Consider the following 21,129-nt stretch of genomic DNA (forward strand, 5'->3'; position numbering starts at 1 on the left):
TTAACCACGCAGTATATTCACATTTTTCCTTTTGTATTTTCATTATGCAGATTATGCCTTCTAGCTGCACAATGACAATTAAAGTAATAGAAAAGAAAGATCTCATATAAATAATGATGTCCTGAATATATATTGTGTTGAATATGAGAAGCCTGCATTTGTTTTGATTCAGAAGACGAACGGTTACAGGTTGTTAGTGCGGTACAGGTTGTTACTGCGGATGTAATACAGCCTGGGAAAGAACAAAAGCTCGGAGCCCCAGCATTCCAAGATAAAGAAATGGCCTTGTGTATAAGATAGCGGGAGCAGCTGCATGCTAAGGAGGTGCTGAGGAGGAACCTAACTGTCTGGGAAAGGTGTCCATCTGGTCAGGACAGGGGAGGAGATTTTTGATAATGAGTTCTTAGAAATAATTAGAATAGTAACGCCTTTAATTATAATAACCTGCCCACCTTAATGAATATGTATGCTTTTCACCATAAATGGACGCTTGCTTCGCAAACCGGTGTGCAAGTTTGGTGGAGAAATCCCCCTTGCACCCAGCGCTGCAATAAACATACCTGCTTTATAACTCTCTGCGAGTTGTAAGGTTTGTTTCCGCGCGTCAGTTTCAAGCATGTTTTTTAGTGGAGAAAGAGTATGTGTTTCTCTTGGCAGCAAACGTGGAAGGAGCTGCACTGAGATTAACTGTGTAAAGACTTTTTATACAGTCTCCTATGTCAGTGTGGTCCACGCAGTCAAAATAACTGTAGGACTGGCCTCCACAAGTGGCGGGTGCAGAGGATGAGCTCTCTTATCTGCAGTGTAACAAATGAGTTATCCTTTGGAATTCATAAGTATAGAACAAAATTTTGAAAGATCAAGAAGGCTTTTGGTGAGAATGTTATTTTTACATTTTTGAAAATCCCTCCCTTAAGGACCACGGATGTGAAGTAATGGCTGACACTTTGGGCTATGCAGATTCTTGGAGCAAATGTGGGTCCTGTGGGTAACAGAACAGACTTTAAGTCTGTTCTAATAAGTTCTAATAAGTTCTAATAAGTCTAACTTATTAGTTAGACCCACACCAAAGTGGCCTGAACCGGCGAGTCTGCTCATATTGGAGATAGCTATGCTCACTGAACCCTTATGGACCTCATTTTATTAGGGGACTCCATAAAAACCCCTCAATATACTACTGTCTGGAAGTAATAGAACTCCAGCATCCAGAGTTGTCTGGGAGGCAATGCAGACTTTAGTAGCAGGTGTGCCAGTTCAGACACTGCTCTGTACTTACTTTCTGGCCAGTCATTTGAAAGATATTTTCAGTAATCCTTGTCCCCAGGCAGCGGGCTGTGAGAACTGTTTGTGCAAAAGTCAGCATTTCACATCACAAATGAAATATATTTCTATTAGATAGAATTGGGCTCTTACCCTGCAGCATCAAATACTGTCTTCTGGGTTTTTTTTTTTTTGTCTTTGATGAAATACCAGTAAAAAGGCCTGCTAAGTAATCAGTCTTGTGTGTTTGTTACCTGAATTATGGCTACAAAGGTGCTATACATCTCTATTGCCTTCCACATGTTGGAGTTGTGCCAAGTACTTTCTCCTGAACTGATGAAGCGTAGTGTCGGTTATTCTCTTGTTTGCTGTCAGTGCAAGCTCCGAAAGCAAAAATAGAATCTGGATTCATTTGCCTGCAGTTAGAACTTACTTTCATTCTGGTACTTCAAAGGCTGTTGTAGGAAGAGTACGTTGGTGATACATGTTTGTTAGTACATGACAGCTGAAATTGTTGCATGCTGCAATTATATTTCTCAGGTGCTTGCTCTGAAGTCTGGAGGATGAGTTTGTGTCATTGGCCAAGCTTAAGTTAAACACAGAATTGTTATGTAATAAGTTCACCATTAGCTTTCTGATAACTTGTATTAACTTTTAACATAAAGAAACATTTAGAAGATTACTATATCCTTTGCAAAGAAAGCAAAGAGAATGCTAAAAAAGAATTAGTTACTTTGCAAATGCTAAAGAACAAAACCCAAAAGAGCTTGGAGGAGGAGACCTTTCAGGAGAGCACATAATTTACAGAGAGTCAGGACAGCATTATCTTTTCCTTTAAATATGCCTGTACTTTTTTTTTTTTGGTATGGAACTTATCACCATGGTGTTTCAGTGCCTTCTCCATGAATTCAGACTTCCAGTACTTTTTGTGATGTAGCAAAAGGAGACTGAGGGTTAGATACAGTGAATTATTTGCTCAGGGTCATTCAGAAAGTCTGAGGCAGAGCAAGGAACTGAATGCAGATAACCTAATACTCATATATGTCTATCCTTCTTTATTTTAGGAATTAATGGATCCCAAAGATTGAAAGCAACCCACAATATTATTTACTATAACTATTTTCAGTTTAGATTGACTTGAACCCAGGCTTTTCCTTGGCATCTCTTCAAAGTGGTAGATATAAGGCAGATGTATCTAACAGTAAGCCCCTGTTTACAGCATAACATTTGGGTTGCATCACTGTAGCCTCTTTTTTTGTTATAACTCTCTCTGTGCAGTGTCTTCTTTGCCTGCCTGGTGCAGAGCATCACTTCCTATAGAAACTGGCATGTAAACCCCTGGGCTCACAGTCAGTAAGGACAAGGAGTTGGCCTGGGGAGAGCATAAAGGTACTTCTTTTTCATATTGCTGCTCTGGCTTTCTTCAGTCGTTTGTGAGATGTTCCCTCTTGTTGCAGGTTATGCAAACAGTAACTCCTCCTCAGGGTGAACCTGGCCTATCTCCTTTTCACTCAGCAGGGGGGTAAAGTGCATTTCGGTATCTCCATTTTACATTAGTGTTGACATCTCCATTTGTGGCTGTGCTAGGCACTATAGAAAGAGCACTGGGATGCTCATAACGATACTTCCTTTGTGGTAGATGCCTGCTTCTGGTGGTAGCTTTCTCATTCTCTGGAGTTTGGAGCAAGACTTGGTTGTATGGAGGCCCAACTTGTTCATCTTTCTATCTCAGTGTCCCTCAGTGAGGGCAAAGTTTATGGCTTAATGACGTCCCTCCTCCTCTCAGGAGGTCCAAACTTGGAAGTCCAAAGTCTTTTATTTCTTGTTGCCTGAACTCAGTTCCTGTCTTTTTTCAGGTGACAAAGTGAACAGGTCCTTGGGGAAGTTGTGCTCCCATCAGGTGCTTTACCTGATCCAGTATGATTTCAAATCAGAATTTGTCCACTAGCTTTGGATTTAGGCGACAGAGTCTGTTGCAAGTCAGGCTGCTGAGGAGTATGACTGCCCTGTACATGTATCCTACAATTTCTACCTGTTGCCTCAGTGATGCAAGATTACCAGCTTCAGTCTCCCTTTAAAATAAAACTAAAATTGGTCTGTGGTTTACATTCAGGGAAGTGGAAACAATAAGGAATGGAATATTGGAAATTTCTTGTTTAGGTGAAATTGAGGAATAATTTCATACCCACTCTTAGTTCTCACTGGGGACCCTTAGAGCAGATTCAGGATCATAATTAAGATGCATGTTCTGCAGGATGTATTGCTTTTTAAGTCAAATACATGAAGCTATTCAATTGTTATTTGTTTTCTTGGAGAAACATTTTGTGAGACTTTGGACTGTACGCAGCATGTATGTGAAAGTATGTGAGGTACTTCAAATTATAAGGTATATCTCCCCCCAGGCTGGGGGATGAAAGGATTGGGAGCAGCCCTGTTGAGGAGGACTAGCGGGTCCTGGTGGATGAAAAGGTGGACATGAGCTGACAATGTGCGCTTGCAGCCCAGAAGGGCAACTGTATCCTGGGCTGCATCAAAAGCAGTGCGGCCAGCAGGTCGAGGAAAGTGATTCTGTCCCTCTACCCTGCTCTGGTTAGACCCCACCTGGAGTACTGTGTCCAGCTCTGGAGTCCTCAACACAGGAAGGACATGGGCCTGTTGGAGCAGGTCCAGAGGAAGGCCACAAAAATGGTCAGAGGGCTGGAACACCCCTGCTGTGAGGACAGGCTGAGAGAGTTGGGGTTGTTCAGCCTGGAGAAGATAAGGCTCCAGGGAGACCTTATTGTGGCCTTTTGGTATTCAAAGGGGACTTATAAGAAAGACGGGGACAAACATTTTAGCAGGGTCTGTTGTGACAGGACCAGGGGTAATGGCTTTAAATTAAAAGAGGGCAGATTTAGACTAGTTATAATGAAGAAATTTTTCACAATGAGGGTGGTGAAGCACTGGCACAGGTTGTCCAGAGAGGTGGTAGATGCCCCATCCCTGGAAACGTTCAAGGTCAGGTTGGACGGGGCTCTGAGGAACCTAATTAAGTTGGAGATGTCCCTGCTCGTTTCAGGGGGGAGTTGGACTAGATGGCCTTTAAAGGTCCCTTCCAGCCCAAACTATTCTGTGATTCTATGATCCTATAATAAGGAAAAACTGAGCTCAGACCTTGGAAGGTGAAGTGCTAAAACATACATCTTATATGATATTTGCTTGTTTGTAGCAAGTATGCTGCAGCTAGTGTCTGTGCATTTATTCACACTGTTCATGTTGTAAAGAGAATAGGGAATCTGCTTTCCAAACACAGATTTACTGAACGCTTCTGATGTAGTGTACAGCATGAGATATATCAGGAAATCAGGTTTAATCATCACTATCCAGATGAAAACATTTTGAAGAGTAGAAATGAATTCAGAAGTTCTAGATCTATTTCATTGTAGAAAGATTTCATTAGAACAAGTGATATCACCACTTTGCAGTATTGACCTGGAAGATTCTGCTGCAATAAACCTGTATCTGGTGAGCACGCTCATATTTTTTATACCTTGTTTATGTTTATTTGTTACATGCTGGTGTCTACAGCATATCTGCGTAACAGGTAAATTCAGAGTGTGGTATTGCAACAGACGCTGCAGCAAATATATGAAGGTGTATAAAGTAAACTCCCTCAATGATTTGAAAAAGAGCATCCCTAAGAATCCAGTGCTCTCTCCCTCCAACACCTAGTTTAAGGTATTATGTACTTGAAACGGCTGTTGTCCAGCCTTTCTAACTCACATACTAAGCACAACACACACACACTTCATAGATCTCTATACACCACTTCCTGCTCTTTCAAACTTCCCAATGATTGCTTGACACTCACTAAAAGTGTTTCTGTTTGGAGTTTAGTAGGATTTTTTTCCATGTGGGGTTGGAATACATTTTATCAAATTCTGCATCCCTGGAGGCCATGGATGTGTTTCTGTCCGTATGTGTATACCGGGCCATGGAAGCTGCTGCCGTCACATCTGTGAAAGGAGTGGGTTGTTGGCAGTCCTAACTGTCCCAAAATGGGCAGTGAGGAAATGCGGTTGTACCCAGTATCAGAGTGAACACTCTAACTCCTGAAATGGCAAAGGACCATGTTTTACAGTCCTGAAGGACTTGAAGAATCATAGAATCATGGAATGGTTAGAGTTGGAAGGGACCTTAAAGATCATTGAGTTCCAACCCCCCTGCCATGGGCAGGGACACCTCCCACTAGACCAGGTTGCTTAAAGCCCCATCCAGCCTGGCCTTGAACACCTCCAGGGATGGGGCATCCACAGCTTCTCTGGGCAGCCTGTGCCAGTGTCTCACCACTCACAGGAAAGAATTTCTTTCTAGTATTTAATGTAAATCTCTCCTCTTCCAACTTAAAACCATTACCCCTCGTCCTATCGCTACACTTCCTGACAGAGTCCCTCTCCAGCTTTCCTGTGGGCTGCCTTCAGATACTGGAAGGCTGCTATAAGGTCTCCCCGGAGCCTTCTCTTCTCCAGGCTGAACAACCCCAACTCTCTCAGCCTGTCCTCACAGCAGAGGTGCTCCAGCCTCTGATCATCTTCGTGGCCCTCCGCTGGACCTGCTCCAACAGGCCCATGTCCTTCCTATGTTGAGGACTCCAAAGCTGGACACAGTACTCCAGGTGGGGTCTCACGAGAGAAGACTACTCACTTTTTAGTAAGTTTTTAGCCTAATTTAGTAAGTTTTTAGCCTAATTCCTGAGGGAATGAGGCAATTGAGAGACTTATGTCTGTTTGTCTCCCTGCATGTAACTTTTGCAACAACTGACAATTTTTAACAATACTTAAAAGAGAAGTATCAAAGCTTCCTGCAAGTTTCATGAGCACTGGCAGCTGAGTAAAAGAGGAACATTCAAAAAGTGCTCTTACATTAGAAGAATTCCCTCAGTGTGTTTTTATTGACAAGCCCCATCTGGCTAGTCTGCATTTCTGTATTAACAGGGCAATGTGTAAGGAGTAAGGGTGGGAACAGAGCTGATGTGGTGAGTAGAGGGTCTATTAGGGGACAAAAATCTGTAGGAAACCAGGCTTCAACAGTTCTGCCTCTTGGGGAACAAGCTGCTGTTTAGCACAGAGATGCTGCATGGATGCAAAACCTCAGTTACACTTTAGCTTTTGTCTTTTAGTAGCAGAGTATAATGTGTAAGGACTCTTTCAACATTTGGACAATGGAGCTGAACAAAAAAGAGACCATTATATGCAATATCTGTCAAGACTGGAGAATGGTCTGTGCTAGCCTGCCAAATGCAAATGAGGCTTATTCATTCATTTAGTCCAAAAGAGAAAATGATATAATTTATTTGGTTCAATTAGTTTATTGTGACAAATAAACAAGAAGGAGAGGACCCCAAAATGGCAAATGTTCAACTTCACTGAGCTTTAAAGGCTGCAGAAACCATACTGCTCTGATGGTAAGCCTTATTTTACATTCTTTGCCCAGATATAGGCCCTAGATCTTCAAAGTGACTTATATGCCTTTTTTTTTTTTTCCCTAAGTAGAGAATCTTGTAGAAGAATTGAGACCCAAGTCTCACTTACTTGCCTTGAACTTTTAAGGCAAGGGTCCACTCATCTTGGTTGGACTGTGGGTTGTTCTGAACCAGCCTGAGCTACCCGATTTAATCTCTGCTGTATTAAGTTTAGTCAAAGCACTAACTCAATTTTGTGCGTCTCTGTCATGAAGTAGAGACATTCCAGATATTTGTTTACAAACTGATGGTCTGTGCCAATGGGTGGGAGCGAAGGGATGTTGGGGCTGTGGAACTGAAATGTGCTGGCTGGTGTCTAGTGTACAAGTCCCAGGCACTTTGTGGAAAGAGGACACAAGGAAGACATTCAGCTGCTTCTCTGTACTTCAGCTGAGGTTGTGAGACTCACCTGGGGTATTGATAGAGCTCTGGGAAAAAGATGGGCAGGCTAGAGGGGAAGCAGGCATGACTTTGGTGGTGGTAAGGTCAACCCTAACTGTCAGTGGTAGACATGATGTGAAACAGTTGGAGCCCTCTGGTTGAGCACCTCAAAAGCGGCAGGTTGGATGCTATTGTGGAGCACTCTTGTGGCTGTTCTCTGTTGGCAAGAGATGGCAGTCCCTTCTTCCTGTGGGGATAAAGCAGCAAGCTGAAAATGACTGTGCCTGTAGACCCATGGGCATGCTAGGAAATACTCAGCAAGATGATGGGTCAGACTCAGGCTAGAAGTCAACAGACTACTACTACAAGAGTAAACTGTCACATGAGTGACCTTCCCTCACAAGCTGGAGCTTTCTTGGCAAAGTAACTGTGATTCCTGGCAAAGCCTCATGTCACCACCAGCACCGTGTTATGGTTGGTGTCTCAGCACAAAAACCTCTTGTGCATCATAGTATTATGTCCAGTTTTGGGCACCTCAATACAAGAGAGATATCGAGATGCTGGAGCGAGTGCAGAGGAGGGCAACGGAGCTGGTGAAGGGCCTGGAGAGTAAATCTTACGAAGAGTGATTGAAGGAGCTGGGACTGTTTAGTTTGAGGAAGAGGAGGCTGAGGGGAGACCTCATCACTCTCTACAACTACTTGAAAGGACATTGTAGAGAGGTTGGTGCTGGTCTCTTCTCACAGGTAGTTAGCGATAGAATGAGAGGGAATGGCTTCAAGCTCTAACAGGGTAGGTTTAGACTGGGCATTAGGAAGAAATTCTTCACAGAAAGAGTGGTCAGACACTGGAATAGGCTGCCCAGGGAGGTGGTTGAATCACCATCCCTGAATGTGTTAAAGAGTCGTTTAGATGTGGTGTTGGGGGCTATGGTGTAGGGGAGAATTTCGTAGAGTAGGGTAGATGGTTGGACTCGATGATCCCAAGGGTCTTTTCCAACCTGAATGATTCTATGATTCTATATAGAGGTTGCAGACCTTCATTACCTAAAGCTTCAAGCAGATCTCATTGTTAGCCTTTCATGGCAAGTCTTAGTTACTTAGTTTAGAAAAAATAAATAATGAGATGATTTGCAACCTTTGTCTCCCAGGAATGTTTTTTTAGAAAGGTAAAGGCCTATGTCGGTTGAAATAGGGTCATTCCCAGAGCCTGGTTTGTAGGGACTCTTAATGTTTGGTTCATCTTTCTCTCCCCCCTTAGGCAACACAGGCAGGTTACTGCCTTTCCCCCAGCCCCAGCTCAGTCCAAAAATGAATTTGCTCAGCTGTATTTGAAGAAAATGGGAAGGGTGAAGCGGTGTCGGGAGAGGGCTCCCCCGGACCGGGGCTGGCGCGGGGGCAGCTTGCCCTCTGGTGGCTGCTGGCACCGAGGCGGCTGGCTGTGGAGGGAACTGCTTCGGCCAGTGACTTTCTGAGCTGAATTCATGATCTGGCCGATCCTGCTGAAATATAAACTGATTAAACCTGAATGGGTGTTGACATAAAAGCTCCTTCTTTAAAATGACTGACAGAGGAAGTGGAGTTGTCTATCTACAAACCAACATAAGCAGTAGCATAATTGTCCTTGAACTTGAACCATCAGGTGTCAGCCTAGTTCTGTCTCAATGGTTTTCAGAGCTGGGTTACACTAGTTATCTTCCTCCCTACAAGCTCTCTTTCTTTGCTCCACTGGATGTGCGAGACTGAGGGATGGGTGCTCCCAGTGAAGTCCACAGTCCTTTCATATTCCATCGGAGAGAAAAAATAAAGGGATCAGTGGATAACTCAGGAATAGCCTGAGTAGCTTTCTTTTACAAGAAGGTACAACCCACACATGCTCTCCTCCTGCTTGCAGGGAAGGTGAACATGGGTGGCATGGTCCTTCCCAGAGCTCCACTGTGCACTGAGGGTTTTATATACTTTGTGCTTTCATACCCAAACCTGTCCACCCTACAGCTTCTCCAACCTTGTGAACTGCTCCTTCAGCCACCCTGAATTTGTTTTGCCATGTCCTTCTGTCAAAAAGAAAAGGTGTTTCCATAACCCTTATATTTCATGTTTTGATGTTAACCCTGACATTCTTTACCCAAATCCAAATAATATGTGTTGCCTTTACAATTCTAAAGGAAAAATACTTACCTTGGATCATAAATGCTTAAATTGCATCTGATTAAACAAAGCCTTCTTAAAATAGACCCCAAAAGGAAAAGATCCAATTGTTGGCCTATTAAATACCAAAATAAAACAAACCCCTGAGGAAATGAATGGGTAGCAGTCAATGGTGTTACAGTTGCTTAGGGACTGATAGTAAGAAAAGTGGCATGTGTCCAGAAGAGGCCCACAGCAAAGAGAGGAAACCTCTGTCTCACATGGAGAGTGGGATAAGGCAGTGCAGAGACTGATTTATATTTGCAAGTGAAATTTAAGAGACAAATGTGTGTATATTTTGTAGTTTGGAGACTATTCATGAAATAATATGAAAGAAAGTGAAGAAGAAAGTAACGATGATGACAAGAAACAACTCAAAACACTGCTGTATTTTTTATTAGCTGCCTGAAGACTGCAGGTCTTTGTGTTTCAATGCATGAGCTACTGTTTGGCAGGTTTCCTGAACCACTTTGTCTATTCACTTCTTGCTAATGTGAAAATGCCCAGACTCCCTGGAAAGGCGGCTTTGTTGGAAACTTTTCATTATCAAGGATTAGCTGTTTGGTAAACCTGTGTCCCCTTTAACAGTCTGACGGGAAGTGCCGGCTAATGAAGGGCTCATTGTGGTGGTGCTGTGAGTGTGGGACTCGAGTCCATTTTATTGCTCAGATTGCAATTCAGGCTTCTTTCTGCTTCCGAGGACTGAAGGGAAACTGAATCATGCCCTTTGGTTCTGCTGGAAACGTGTGGTGAAAAATATGCTTTTCCTTTGCTGTACTCTTGCCATGTTTGTGGTCTAAAGGCTTTATGTAGCAGGGAATTTTGTTGATATGTCATAGAATTATGTCTGTAGATTTCAAAAGTGTTGTGTGAATGCCTGGGGACAGCTTACTTGAAACATTTCCATGTAATACCAATATGAAAAACTGAAATAATACAAACCATCAAGTGCCTTTATCACTTCAGAGTGTAGCTGTAAAGCTCTTGAAAGAACTGAATCTGAACATCCTCATCCCACCTCTAGTGAGATAGAAGGTGTGGCAGACAAATACAGGATTTACTTCTTCACTTACAAGCTTCCATATGTGTCCCTTCTCTGTAAAAAGTATTCCAGTGCAACTTAAATCATGAAGAAATACTGCTGAAAATCATCATTAGAGTCTGTGATGTCAAACAGGATTCTTTTATCTCTACAATAAATCTCTCCCATTGAAACTCCCACTCACAACCCCAGGGATGCTCAGTGCCTCCAAATGCAGGGGAAGGAAGAAAGGCTGCCCTGTCAAACCATTGGGAAAGAAAACAAAGCCCTACCCACACCCCCATCCAGGCTTCATGTGTTTGGGGAGGGGTGTGTGGAAGCACTCAGGGAACTGTTAAAGATTCAGAGAGCGTTAAGCACCAGTGCTTTTGGGTGGAGGGGCCGGCAGGTCAGTGTGAAGCTGCTCGTATTAAATTCAGAGGAGGACTCAAGCACGTGGTTTGAATTTTGTTCTCTCCCTCCATTAGAGCTAATTAGGCCAAGTAAGAGTGTCCCTACTGATCCCAAATGCATGTGTGACACAAGCAGCTCCTTCCAAAGGGAATTGGCTCTGGACAGTGTTATAGGCTCTCTCTGGGCAGGAGGGGCAATCCGGTAGCCCAGAGCTCTGTGTGTGTGTGTGTGACTGGGGGAGTCAAGGAAGAGACTATGTTTTAATGAAGAGTTTTGAACTCATTATCTGGCCTGTATTCAAAGACTGCAAAAACACTAATCAGGCACATAAATGCGTGTGGTGGGAAGTGGCTGGAGAGTGGCCAAGAATACAGAGGTTACTGCAACCCACATCTTGCAGTCCTTCTCCCTCCCCCAAGTGCTGCCTGACCCTCTCAGCTTTCTGTGGTTCTGGCTGTCTGGTTGTATGGGGTGTGGGAACACATGGGGACCGTGTCACTTTTTTACTTGTGATCCTACAATAGTTTTTCACCATAGGCTTTTTATGTCTAGGTGCCAAAGTGGCTTCATACTATTCATAAATGGAGGAGACACAGCACTGCTTTTATATCTTTTTGGTGTAGATATCTAAGTGGGCATAGGACACCAGTTCCCAGAACAGTTTAGGGCTTTGTGGTGGTGCAGGGAGACATGGCACCACCAGGATGCAGGGCAGGCGCTTCGGTGCCTGGTGATACCAGTGCAAACCAGGCCCTCCCTCTCCAAAACTAAACGCTCACCTTCCTTTTTATTCTGGCAGTTCTTCTGTCCCCCAGTAAGCACGTACAACATAACTCCCTATTTCTAGGGTGCACCTAAGGTGGAAGACACACCGTATTCCTCCAACAGCCTCTGGCTTGGCTAAGCAGGTGGAAGACTGGATGATGGATTATGGTGACAGGCACAAATCTCGTTCCCTGGGTAAAACACTGGCTCAAGCCTCTTTCCCTGCTGCTGCAACACCAAGTGTGGCCCCTGGGGCCACAGGCACCAAAACCTGGTCAGGATCTCAGCCCCAGCAATTTCTCTAGGAGCACAGCACCTCTGGCACTATGGTGGGACACTGAGGTGACAGCTCCCCACTGAGCACCTGAGACCATTCCCATGCCCAGAGGCTTATGGTGCTCTCCCATCAACAGCAGTTAGATAACCAAGGCTGGAGCCACGCTCTGAGACAGGCCAACAGAAAGTGACACATTTTTTTCCTCTCTGCTTTGCAGCAGCAGAAACAGGGCACCTAATTCCCACCAGCCTCTGAGGTGTTTACCAGAGGGGGAGCTTGTGGGGTGTGGGCCTCCAGGGAGGTGGAGAAGCAGGACTGACCCTGCCAAGGTGCTGCTCTGGGAGGGTGCTGGTTCCAGTGGGACGTGATGCTGTGCAGTCTGCTCCAGTCAGACCTGCTTGGAGCAGGGGGCTGGACTCAAGGATCCCTTCCCACCACAGTCAATCTCTGATTCCTCCTGCCATGTCAAGTGCCATTTGAGCTGTCCCCTTGCTGCTCGGTCTTTTCCTCTGTCTTTCTTGGCCTTGCTCTTAATTTTTAGTTTATTTTTTTTGGTTTTCTCTCTCCTGTTTCTAACGGAGTGAAAATTTGTAGAACCATAAAATGCGGAGACGGAAAAAGACCTATTGCCCCATCCAGCCCAGCACCTCTGCTAGCACCAGGCCGTTCCCTTCAAATATCCCGGGTGACTAGTCTAAACCAAGCATGAACCAGTCCAGCAATGGTGATTCCAGGACTTTCCGGAGAAGATTATTCCATGGTCTAATTGACCTTATAACTAGGAAATTTTTCCTGATGTCTTGCCTCAGTTGTTTCTGTCTTTCCTGGCTTAACTCAGAAGTGACCAATCCATAACCAAAGCCTGACTTTCCAGTGAAGTGAAGCAGAAATGTGGAAGCCACCTCTGGGTCTCACCTGGCCTGTGCACAGCACCAGGGTTTTCCTGCCTGGGATTCTTCTGCAGAACCCTCTTCCACCAGAGGGCTGCTGGTAAAAGGAGTGTGATGGGTTTGCCTGGCTCAAGATGAGACAGGAGCTAATTTGATGTTAATTATTATGGTTGTAATTTCCTCCCTAACCAGATGCAATCCCCTTCAGCCATCTTCAATGGTGTTACGCTTAGGGAATGCTTCCCACAATAAAAGCAAAGGCAGTGGTTTTTCCCAATTGCCCACAAGATCCATCCTCAGCCTTAATCTGAGCTAGACACAATACAATTAGTTATTTGTGTTCCTGAATTAGCAAAAGACTAAGCTTTAAAAATCCAATAATGCGTCAGAAAGATGTATTTGCAATCAGTTTATCCCCAAGCTCCATTTGTTGCAGATCTGGCATGCTTTCTGCAGTCTAAGGTGGGAAGAGCAGAGGAAGCTGGCAGCTATTTACAGCGAGCTCAGCGCTGCATCTCCACCCTTTATGAGTGTTATGAAGCCACTTTGGCGTCTAGACATAAAAAGCCCATGTTGAAAAACTTTGCAGGATCACAAGTGAAAATAAGCGACAGCTGCTTCCTGGTGTAGTGGTACATGAAGAATATAGGGAATGAAGAAAAACTACTTGTGCTAAGTATACTTATTTTGCATTTCCTTGTGATAAAGGAGGAGTGCAGTAGGAAATCAGCTACCAGGCTTGGGCTCCATCTGTGCTAGCTTATTCCACACTCCCTCTGGTCCTGATGGTTGCTTTTACCGTTACAAGTTTTAGATCGTTACTGAAGACACATGAGAGTTTCAGTGTTTGTCAAATAGAGACAGGTAGCAGCTCTGACCACCTGACTAAGCTCAGTCTAATGTATTTCTTGCTTTTCATCTTTTCTCTTTCACACTTCCTTTTACTTACTTTCCTTTTTATGTGTACTGTTACTTTCTCTGGGGAGACAGATGTGCTCCTATCTCACATTGAGGCTGAATTCAGCTGAAGTCAGTGAGGTCTTTACTGCACTAACAGCAATTCTACCTGTGGACATTAATGGAACTTCAGAGAAATGGAGCTTGATGATGCTTGCAACTGAAATATTATTTTAAGGTTTTCATGTTTGATATTATAAATAATCGTATTGCATAAACACAGCAAGTGAGACATCTCCACAGTACAAGCCTTGAGGATGGGAACACAAATGCATGACCTCCACCCTCTTCAGATGCTCACAGAAGTCATTTTTCATGATAGGCCAGACACTGAGACTTTCTTCTTTGGCCAGATGATAACGAAACTCCACCCACTGTATTCATCTCCCACAAAGATAGCAAAACCTTACATATGAGCAGTTCTCTCCCTCCAGAGATGTCACTCATGTCAAACCTGAATGTTTGTCATTATTTCCAAAGGTTTCATTAAGAGTTTGCATTGAACTGAGAGGAGGTATGTACTCTTAGAACTGAAGGCATTATGCCGCTTGTTGCCGCCTGTTCAGGTTTTGACTGCAAACTTCACATTTACATACCGGTGGCCCTTCTTGGTTTGTGTGTGGCTGGTGTCGGATGATGAGGACAAACATGGAAGACAGTGGGCAGCAACATGACTACAGGTTGACGAGAGATGGGATATGAGAAGAGTGGAGGCATGAGAAGATAAGGACCAGTTAACCTCTAAGGCATGCAGCATTAGTGAGGAAGTGTGAACTGCCAGAGCTATAAACAGCAGAAGTGTCTCTCCTCCTGAAAATTCATAGTGGTACCCGAATGCGAGCACAGCTTATGTGGTGTCTGGCTGCTGGCAAGGGGGCACGGGCTGTGCTCTTCCTCCCCATCAGTGGCTGCTCACGTCTCCATAGCACGCAAGGCTATGGAGACGTTTTGGTGCCTAATGCAGTTGCTTCTTCCCTCTTCTTTGTACCCTGAACAATGATGATAAACCCAAGTATTAAGTGAGTTATTGTCCATTCCTGTGTTGAGTGAAGCATGAAACTTGTGAAAAACCCTTTATGTTATGTAATTAAAGACTGTACTCGAATACATAAGGGAACTGCTTTAGTGTCACACAAGTAATCTTAATTCTGGTGATTCTTAATGTTTGAGAGTGTGATTTTGCAACCAGAGTGATCCAGAGTGATGTTTCTTTAACCCTGTTTTATATGCATAGTTTTGACTTAACTCAAGAAAGCTTTTTTTTTTTTTTTTTTCTCCTGTGGGCAGGTGAACTGAAAGCAATATAGTACTGCGGTCTCCTTGTTCCCTAAAGGTCAAATTGATTTATTTTTTTTTTATTTCCTTCCGATATCTCTGCATAGGAGTGCCAAGGAAGTGCTGTAAGGAGGACCGCTGGGGAAACAGAAGACAGTACTTCTGAGAAGAGGCAGCTCCACATCCAGGTGGGGAGTTGGGAACATGTTTTCATTCATGGTGTAGTGAGAAGGGCTCCTTGTGTCTGCAGGAACTAATTATCTGTGTTTTACCAGTTTAGAACAAATTTAGGCTTCTTTAAGTGGGAGTATTTGAACATCACAAGAAAACATGCAGAAAAATCTATTTCAACATGGCCCATAGCAAGTGCCAGCTTGTTGTCCTTACAGCTGTCTTTAAAGAAATTTCAGGAACATCCTTTAATGGAAAGCAAATTTTGTAGCATAATCATTCTACCAAGCTCTGACAATAACAAATATACATATAACATACATATATATATAACAAATATACTAGGCAGGTGATGGTGGTTTCACTTTCTATACAGTAGCTCAGTAGAAAACTCAGTCAGGGCCCAGGACACTTACCTTTCATTTCTTTCCTCTATGGGAGGGTTAAAACCTATGTTTTTTACTCTTTGGAAGAGTTTTTGTCTCCCTTATAGCTTAACCATGTGTTTTGCGGTAAGATTGTTCTTGTGCCTTCCCATTGAAACATTTCTACTCTCCATGGTATAATAAAGGATCAGCTGAAATGAGAAAGATCAAAAGACAGCATTACTTTTTACTTGTTAGGACTGTGGAGGTGGAAGGGAGGTGCAACAGCTACGATACGGCTTGTCTCTCCTCTGTCTTTTCTCATAATTGCTCTTCTTAAAAGCTTGGTCTAGTGTCTCCTATTTTGCTTCTTCTCTGTTTCTTGTTTATTACATCTCCATTCTTCCCAAAGTCATAAAGTACCTCAGTTTCCATACGTGTATCTTTCCTACTTCCTCTAATCTGGCTTTTGTCTGTCTGCTGCCAAAGTGTGGCATATAAGCTGGAGCCAAGCTTCCTAGCTATAAAAGAGACGTATAAGCACATCTTCTGTATTCTTCTTCTAATTCAAAATAAATGAACTTTACAGAAAACAAAATGGCATTGAAAGTGGGGATGCAAGTGGGAACTTAAAAGCATCTGGCCAGTGAAGCTCCTTTCTGCCAGGTTCCCTTCCTTCCCAAGCCCACCCATGGAGGAGTTCACACATCAGTTGTTGCAACAGTTTCCTCTACAGCTGAAACTGACATATATAAAACTGACATGTATAGGGCAAATTGCTCTGTTTAGGGGAAATTGCACTGTTTAGGGAGGAGCAAGTCAAAGGACTGTATCTGTACTTGTGTGTGGTTCTGTATGGGAGTCTTGAGGGGAGGCTTAAGTTGAGAAGCAGCCCAATTTAGAACACAAGTAAAAATGAAAAATAAACCTATTCACTTAATTCTAAGTACGGTTAAGAGGAAAAGTTGTTGGCACTGCTGTCAGTGGCCTGTTTGCTGGCTTATGTCCTTTTCTAGCAAGCACCAATTTAAAGTGATTAATATGCAGTCTCTTCATTTGAGTGAAATTTTAACAGCATGCAATTTTCTCTGTCAGTTTAATATATGTGAAATATTCTGCCAAATTCTGGAATTTCGTGCTGCAGACGCATAAATATATCGCCTTCCCTGTGTTCTCCTGACAAGAACAAGAACATCAGACAACACCCTGTACATACTTACCTTTGAAAAGGCAAAATGGTAAAACTGGTTTCATAGAGTTCCTGTCTGAGAGAATACTATTCTTCAAACATCCTGGATATTAAAAGTTTCTGCTTGCTCCCTGGGAAATTAAGTAGTAAAACAAGCTTTTGTGTATGTGAAACTAGTTATAGAAGGCTTCCAGCTGAAAGTGAGTTGCCTACTTATAAAAAGTCTTAAAAGTGTGGGGGTTTTCCCATAATGAAGCAATTTCTGTTTGCTTTTAACATGGCAGCTGCTCATCCTTTCCTGTTGGAGAGGTAGAGCAAGTGTTTGGGAAGATGAGGGCTCCAGTGTTTCAGAAGCTGAACAGCTTCAGCTCCCTTCCTTTACCTGATCAGGAAGGTGCTGACTTAGAAGCAAGTTCAAACCTTGCAAACAGCATCGAGAATCCCTTGAGCTCAAAAGAAATGTTTGAAAATTCTGACATCTCAAGAGTGAAGTTAAGAGATTGTTCCTGGTGAGAGCTGCACATCATATTTAAATTCCTAAACATTTTAGGAGTCCTGAGCCCTGTTTGAAAATAGGAATCCTGAAAGCGAACTGTGAAATGACAGTTGAGATGATCAACCAACCGCTTGTTATAGATTAAAGAGCCTGTCTTTAGTACTCCTGTTTGAAAATTTTGGCTGGTATTTACAGTCTCTACAGATTCCTCTCCTTGCAAAAAGAGACTGTGTATTAATTCAAACCCACCATGGATATTTATGGTTTACCAAAGCTAGAATCCATATGGAAACTATGCTTTCATTTATATTTAGGACTCCCTAAGCAAGAAAATTTTCCTGGGATAATGCTGATTATCAGTAGAACAAGTGCTATTACTTAAGATAAGGCTTGCATGGAGTTAAAATGGAAACAAATGAGTTTTGTGTGTGGTTTGAACTACTCGTAGGAGAATAAAAAGACTTGTAAAAAGCTGTGTTGTGGTTGCTGACGTAAGAATGATTAGGGTATAAAAATGTGTAATACAGATAACTTTACTGCTCCTCTAATGTTTCCTTCATTAGAAAATAGGTGTACTGACTTAGTTGCTTAGAGATATCATCTAAGTGGAGATGTAGTTGCTTGAAGATTTAAAAAAAAATAGCAGATTTGGAGCAAGGAGAGAGTTGTCCACAGCTAAAATGGGTTTGTTTACTTGAGGAAGGGGTCCTAGCATTAGGCAATTGGAAGATACTGGGTTTAATGAGACCATTAGAGGACACAGATGTTTTTCTAGGTGAATGTACAGCCTTGGTCAAATTGCAAATCGGAATCAGTTTTGCAAGTTTGAAATGGGAGTATCTAGAATTCATTTCGTCTTGAATAACTTAGGTCAAATATATGAAAGCCTTTATTTTCTACTGTACAGTAGTTCAGCACAGTGGTTGGTAGAAGAGTTTTAAATATTATTATTATTTTAATGGCTGGCATCGTGTTATCAAGACATGAAGCAGCACGCTACTTTCCTGATGTATCAACACTGTCCTAGGAAGTGTAAACTAAAGTGAACTTCTATTTGTAGAAAAGATTTTTGGGGTGAGATTTTCCTAAAAGACAGTACATAGCTTAGGTGAGAAAATAGCAAGAAAATACTGTTAGTATTAATTTGCATTGAAGGAAAGATGGCAAATGGGAAATACGGTGAAAAGGAAGTTGGCTTCTTTCCCTGATGCTGTACGGCTTCCACTGTCCTGGAGCTGTGCAACTGGTTTTGTGTGCATGGAGCAGATGGGATATGACAGGCTTAATCTTGTTTTTCTTGATGTTGGTGAGTCACCTGAGCTTTAGTACGTGTGATTTGAAGCCCAGTGATTAAACAGCAGGGACTGAAAGGGCATAAGGAATGACATACCCTGTAAATCAGTGAGTGCTGTTTCTAGCCTGGTTTGGTATATAGCTGAGAACCTGAGAAAACCAGGTCTCCTAATTTGATATCTTTCTGCAAGCACACGAGTGTTTCCTTAGAACCCTTTTTAGCCTGTATCTTACTTGTAGGAAAGAACTGGTTTTGTGGCGAGCCAAAAGGAGCACCTGGCAGGCTATTAAACTAGTAGCTAACCCTTAATGACTCAGAAGAAAGCTTCGTGTCCTGCCCTGATTTACTGCTAAATCATAGACAATCAAGCTGGCTTTCAGTCCAATTACTAATACCAGGCGTACACAAACAACGTAAAAATTGGGATGCAGTGACATCTTTCCAGTTTGAAACATTTTCATTTCTTGCCTTAGCTGCACCTTTTGAGGCAGCGTTCTCCCTTATCTCCATCTTTCTTGCTTTTACTGCTGATTGGAAAGTGATTTTTGCAAGTTACTTTTGCAAGATAGGCATCCCAGTGGAGTGGACAGGAGCAGAAGTAATGATCAAAGAAGGCTTAGTGCATACAGATGGGTGTGTGCAAGCTTGAACCTGCCAGTACATAGCACTGCGTCAGTGCATAGGCAAATGCAAGCCAAAATATTCACATTGTCTTAAACACACACTGTGTAAAATTTGGCCCATTACTGTAAAAACATTTTTAAACTATTCCTCGTGGGGTAACGTGGTTGAATTTCTTTTCCTTCTGCCTTGACTTCTCAAAGGGATCTAAAACATTCAATAACGGTGTTTGGCAAAAATAAAATACAACAGATCTTTTACACTTGGCTCATTTTAGAACATAGATTTGCCAGATCTTCAGCTTTTTTTCTAACAAAGTGCTGCTGTTCAGGGTGTTTAGCCAGAGAGTCTCATCACGCATTTTTTTACTGGCACTGGTGTCTGGGTTCTTGGGCTGTGCAGCAAAATAGCCTGGCGAATGTGAGTTCATTCCAGTGTATAATGCTCTGCGGCTCTAACTTTCCCCATTGCTTAGATCATCCAGATCCAATTTTCCTCTCTGGAGATGTCTAACTATTTTACTTTTATCTCACTGTCAGCTTTTCTCACATTTTCCATTTCTTGTCATGGAAAGTTGCTATGAGAAGGTCTCAGAATCACCTGGGCAGAAGTTGGCAACTGTTATGTGTCTGTTCCTTCCATAGGGGTAGCTGTCACACAGCAACAACTCTCAGCCTTTTGATTTGTACGTGCCCTGGCTTTTCTTAAGCCACCTTGAAAACTAGAGCCGTGTAGAACCACATCGATATCCCCGAGCTGTGCCTTTTGCAGGGATCATTCAAAGGGCCTGTATGCATTGCAGCTACAACAGAGATTGGCTCTATATGGTAGCTTTATCCTGCCTGGATTAAATAATAGCCATGAAAGTGCAGCTGTCTGATATCATCCTGAGTTTCCCAGTGGACTTGTACAGGTTGTGCTGAAGTGCATGTAGTCTCATCTTTATTATTATTGCAACATCAGTATAGCCTCATAAAAAGGGCTACTCTACTGGCATACAAAGCAGGGCACTATTATAAAGGCTGAGTAGAGGCCTGAGTATTTGATTTGGTATCTTTTTAACAGATCTGCGCAGTTTTTCTAAGATTCATCTAATGTGAATGTGTCCCAGAGAGGAAATAGAGGAAGAGTAAAATTCCTGGTGGACTGAAAGATTAGCAGCATTTATGTAAGTTAGTCTCTTTCCATTCCACACATGCATTGCTTATTAATACTCCAAGTGCAACATGGACTTCTGCAGTCCCCGGCCTTATTACTGCAGTGGATGCACAAATACTTTAGGGCACAGCAAACTAAAAATCAGCAGTTGAGATGATACACATCCAATACCAGTTACGTCCCCCATTAAGAAATACATTACAAGTCTTGTGGTACTGGTCAGTGGCTAAGGTTGAATTCTTAGGTATTAATTTTAATAGATACCAGCTGCAGAGTCAATACGTGCACAGTTAATCCTTGGAACACGTATTAAATATATGACAGTGACTTGGAACAGCTCAAAGATAAATAGCATGAGGTTTTGGTGCTTGAGCCAGAGATCCCACCAGACAGGCTAGTGCAGTGTCAGTTCTGCAGCTATCAATGCAATTTTTCAGCTTAATCCACTAACAGAGTTTTATTTTCGTTTCATAAATTTATTAATTTAATCTTGAATACAGAACTGAGGAAATGACGGCTACAGGAGCAAGCTAGGCTGGTAGTCTGTGAACTTCACCCTCCCTGCTTGTTGCATGCAGCTTCTGTTGTTCCAGTTGTAATCTTCCTTTCTCCTGTCTCAGTCATTTGCACGGAGCAGGGTGCATTACAGTTCTGTGACATGAACTAAGGAGGGTTGCTTGAGGCTGTTCTTCTGCCTGATGAGTTCAGGGTTCCAAAATACTCGAGTTAATGTGATTTGGGGGGCTTTTGACACCTGCCCACGGAGGTGTTGCTATTTGCCATCTGTACTGTAAGTCAAATACCAGGTCATGGCTTGCATTAACAACTGGTAAGTTGCGGAAGGAGTTAATGCTAGTAACTATGTGTCTTTAACTCTTGCCAAGTGCCATGCGAGGAAAGAGATGCATA

This window comes from Numenius arquata, chromosome 9 (assembly GCF_964106895.1).
Source record: "Numenius arquata chromosome 9, bNumArq3.hap1.1, whole genome shotgun sequence".
Classification (NCBI taxonomy): Eukaryota; Metazoa; Chordata; class Aves; order Charadriiformes; family Scolopacidae; genus Numenius; species Numenius arquata.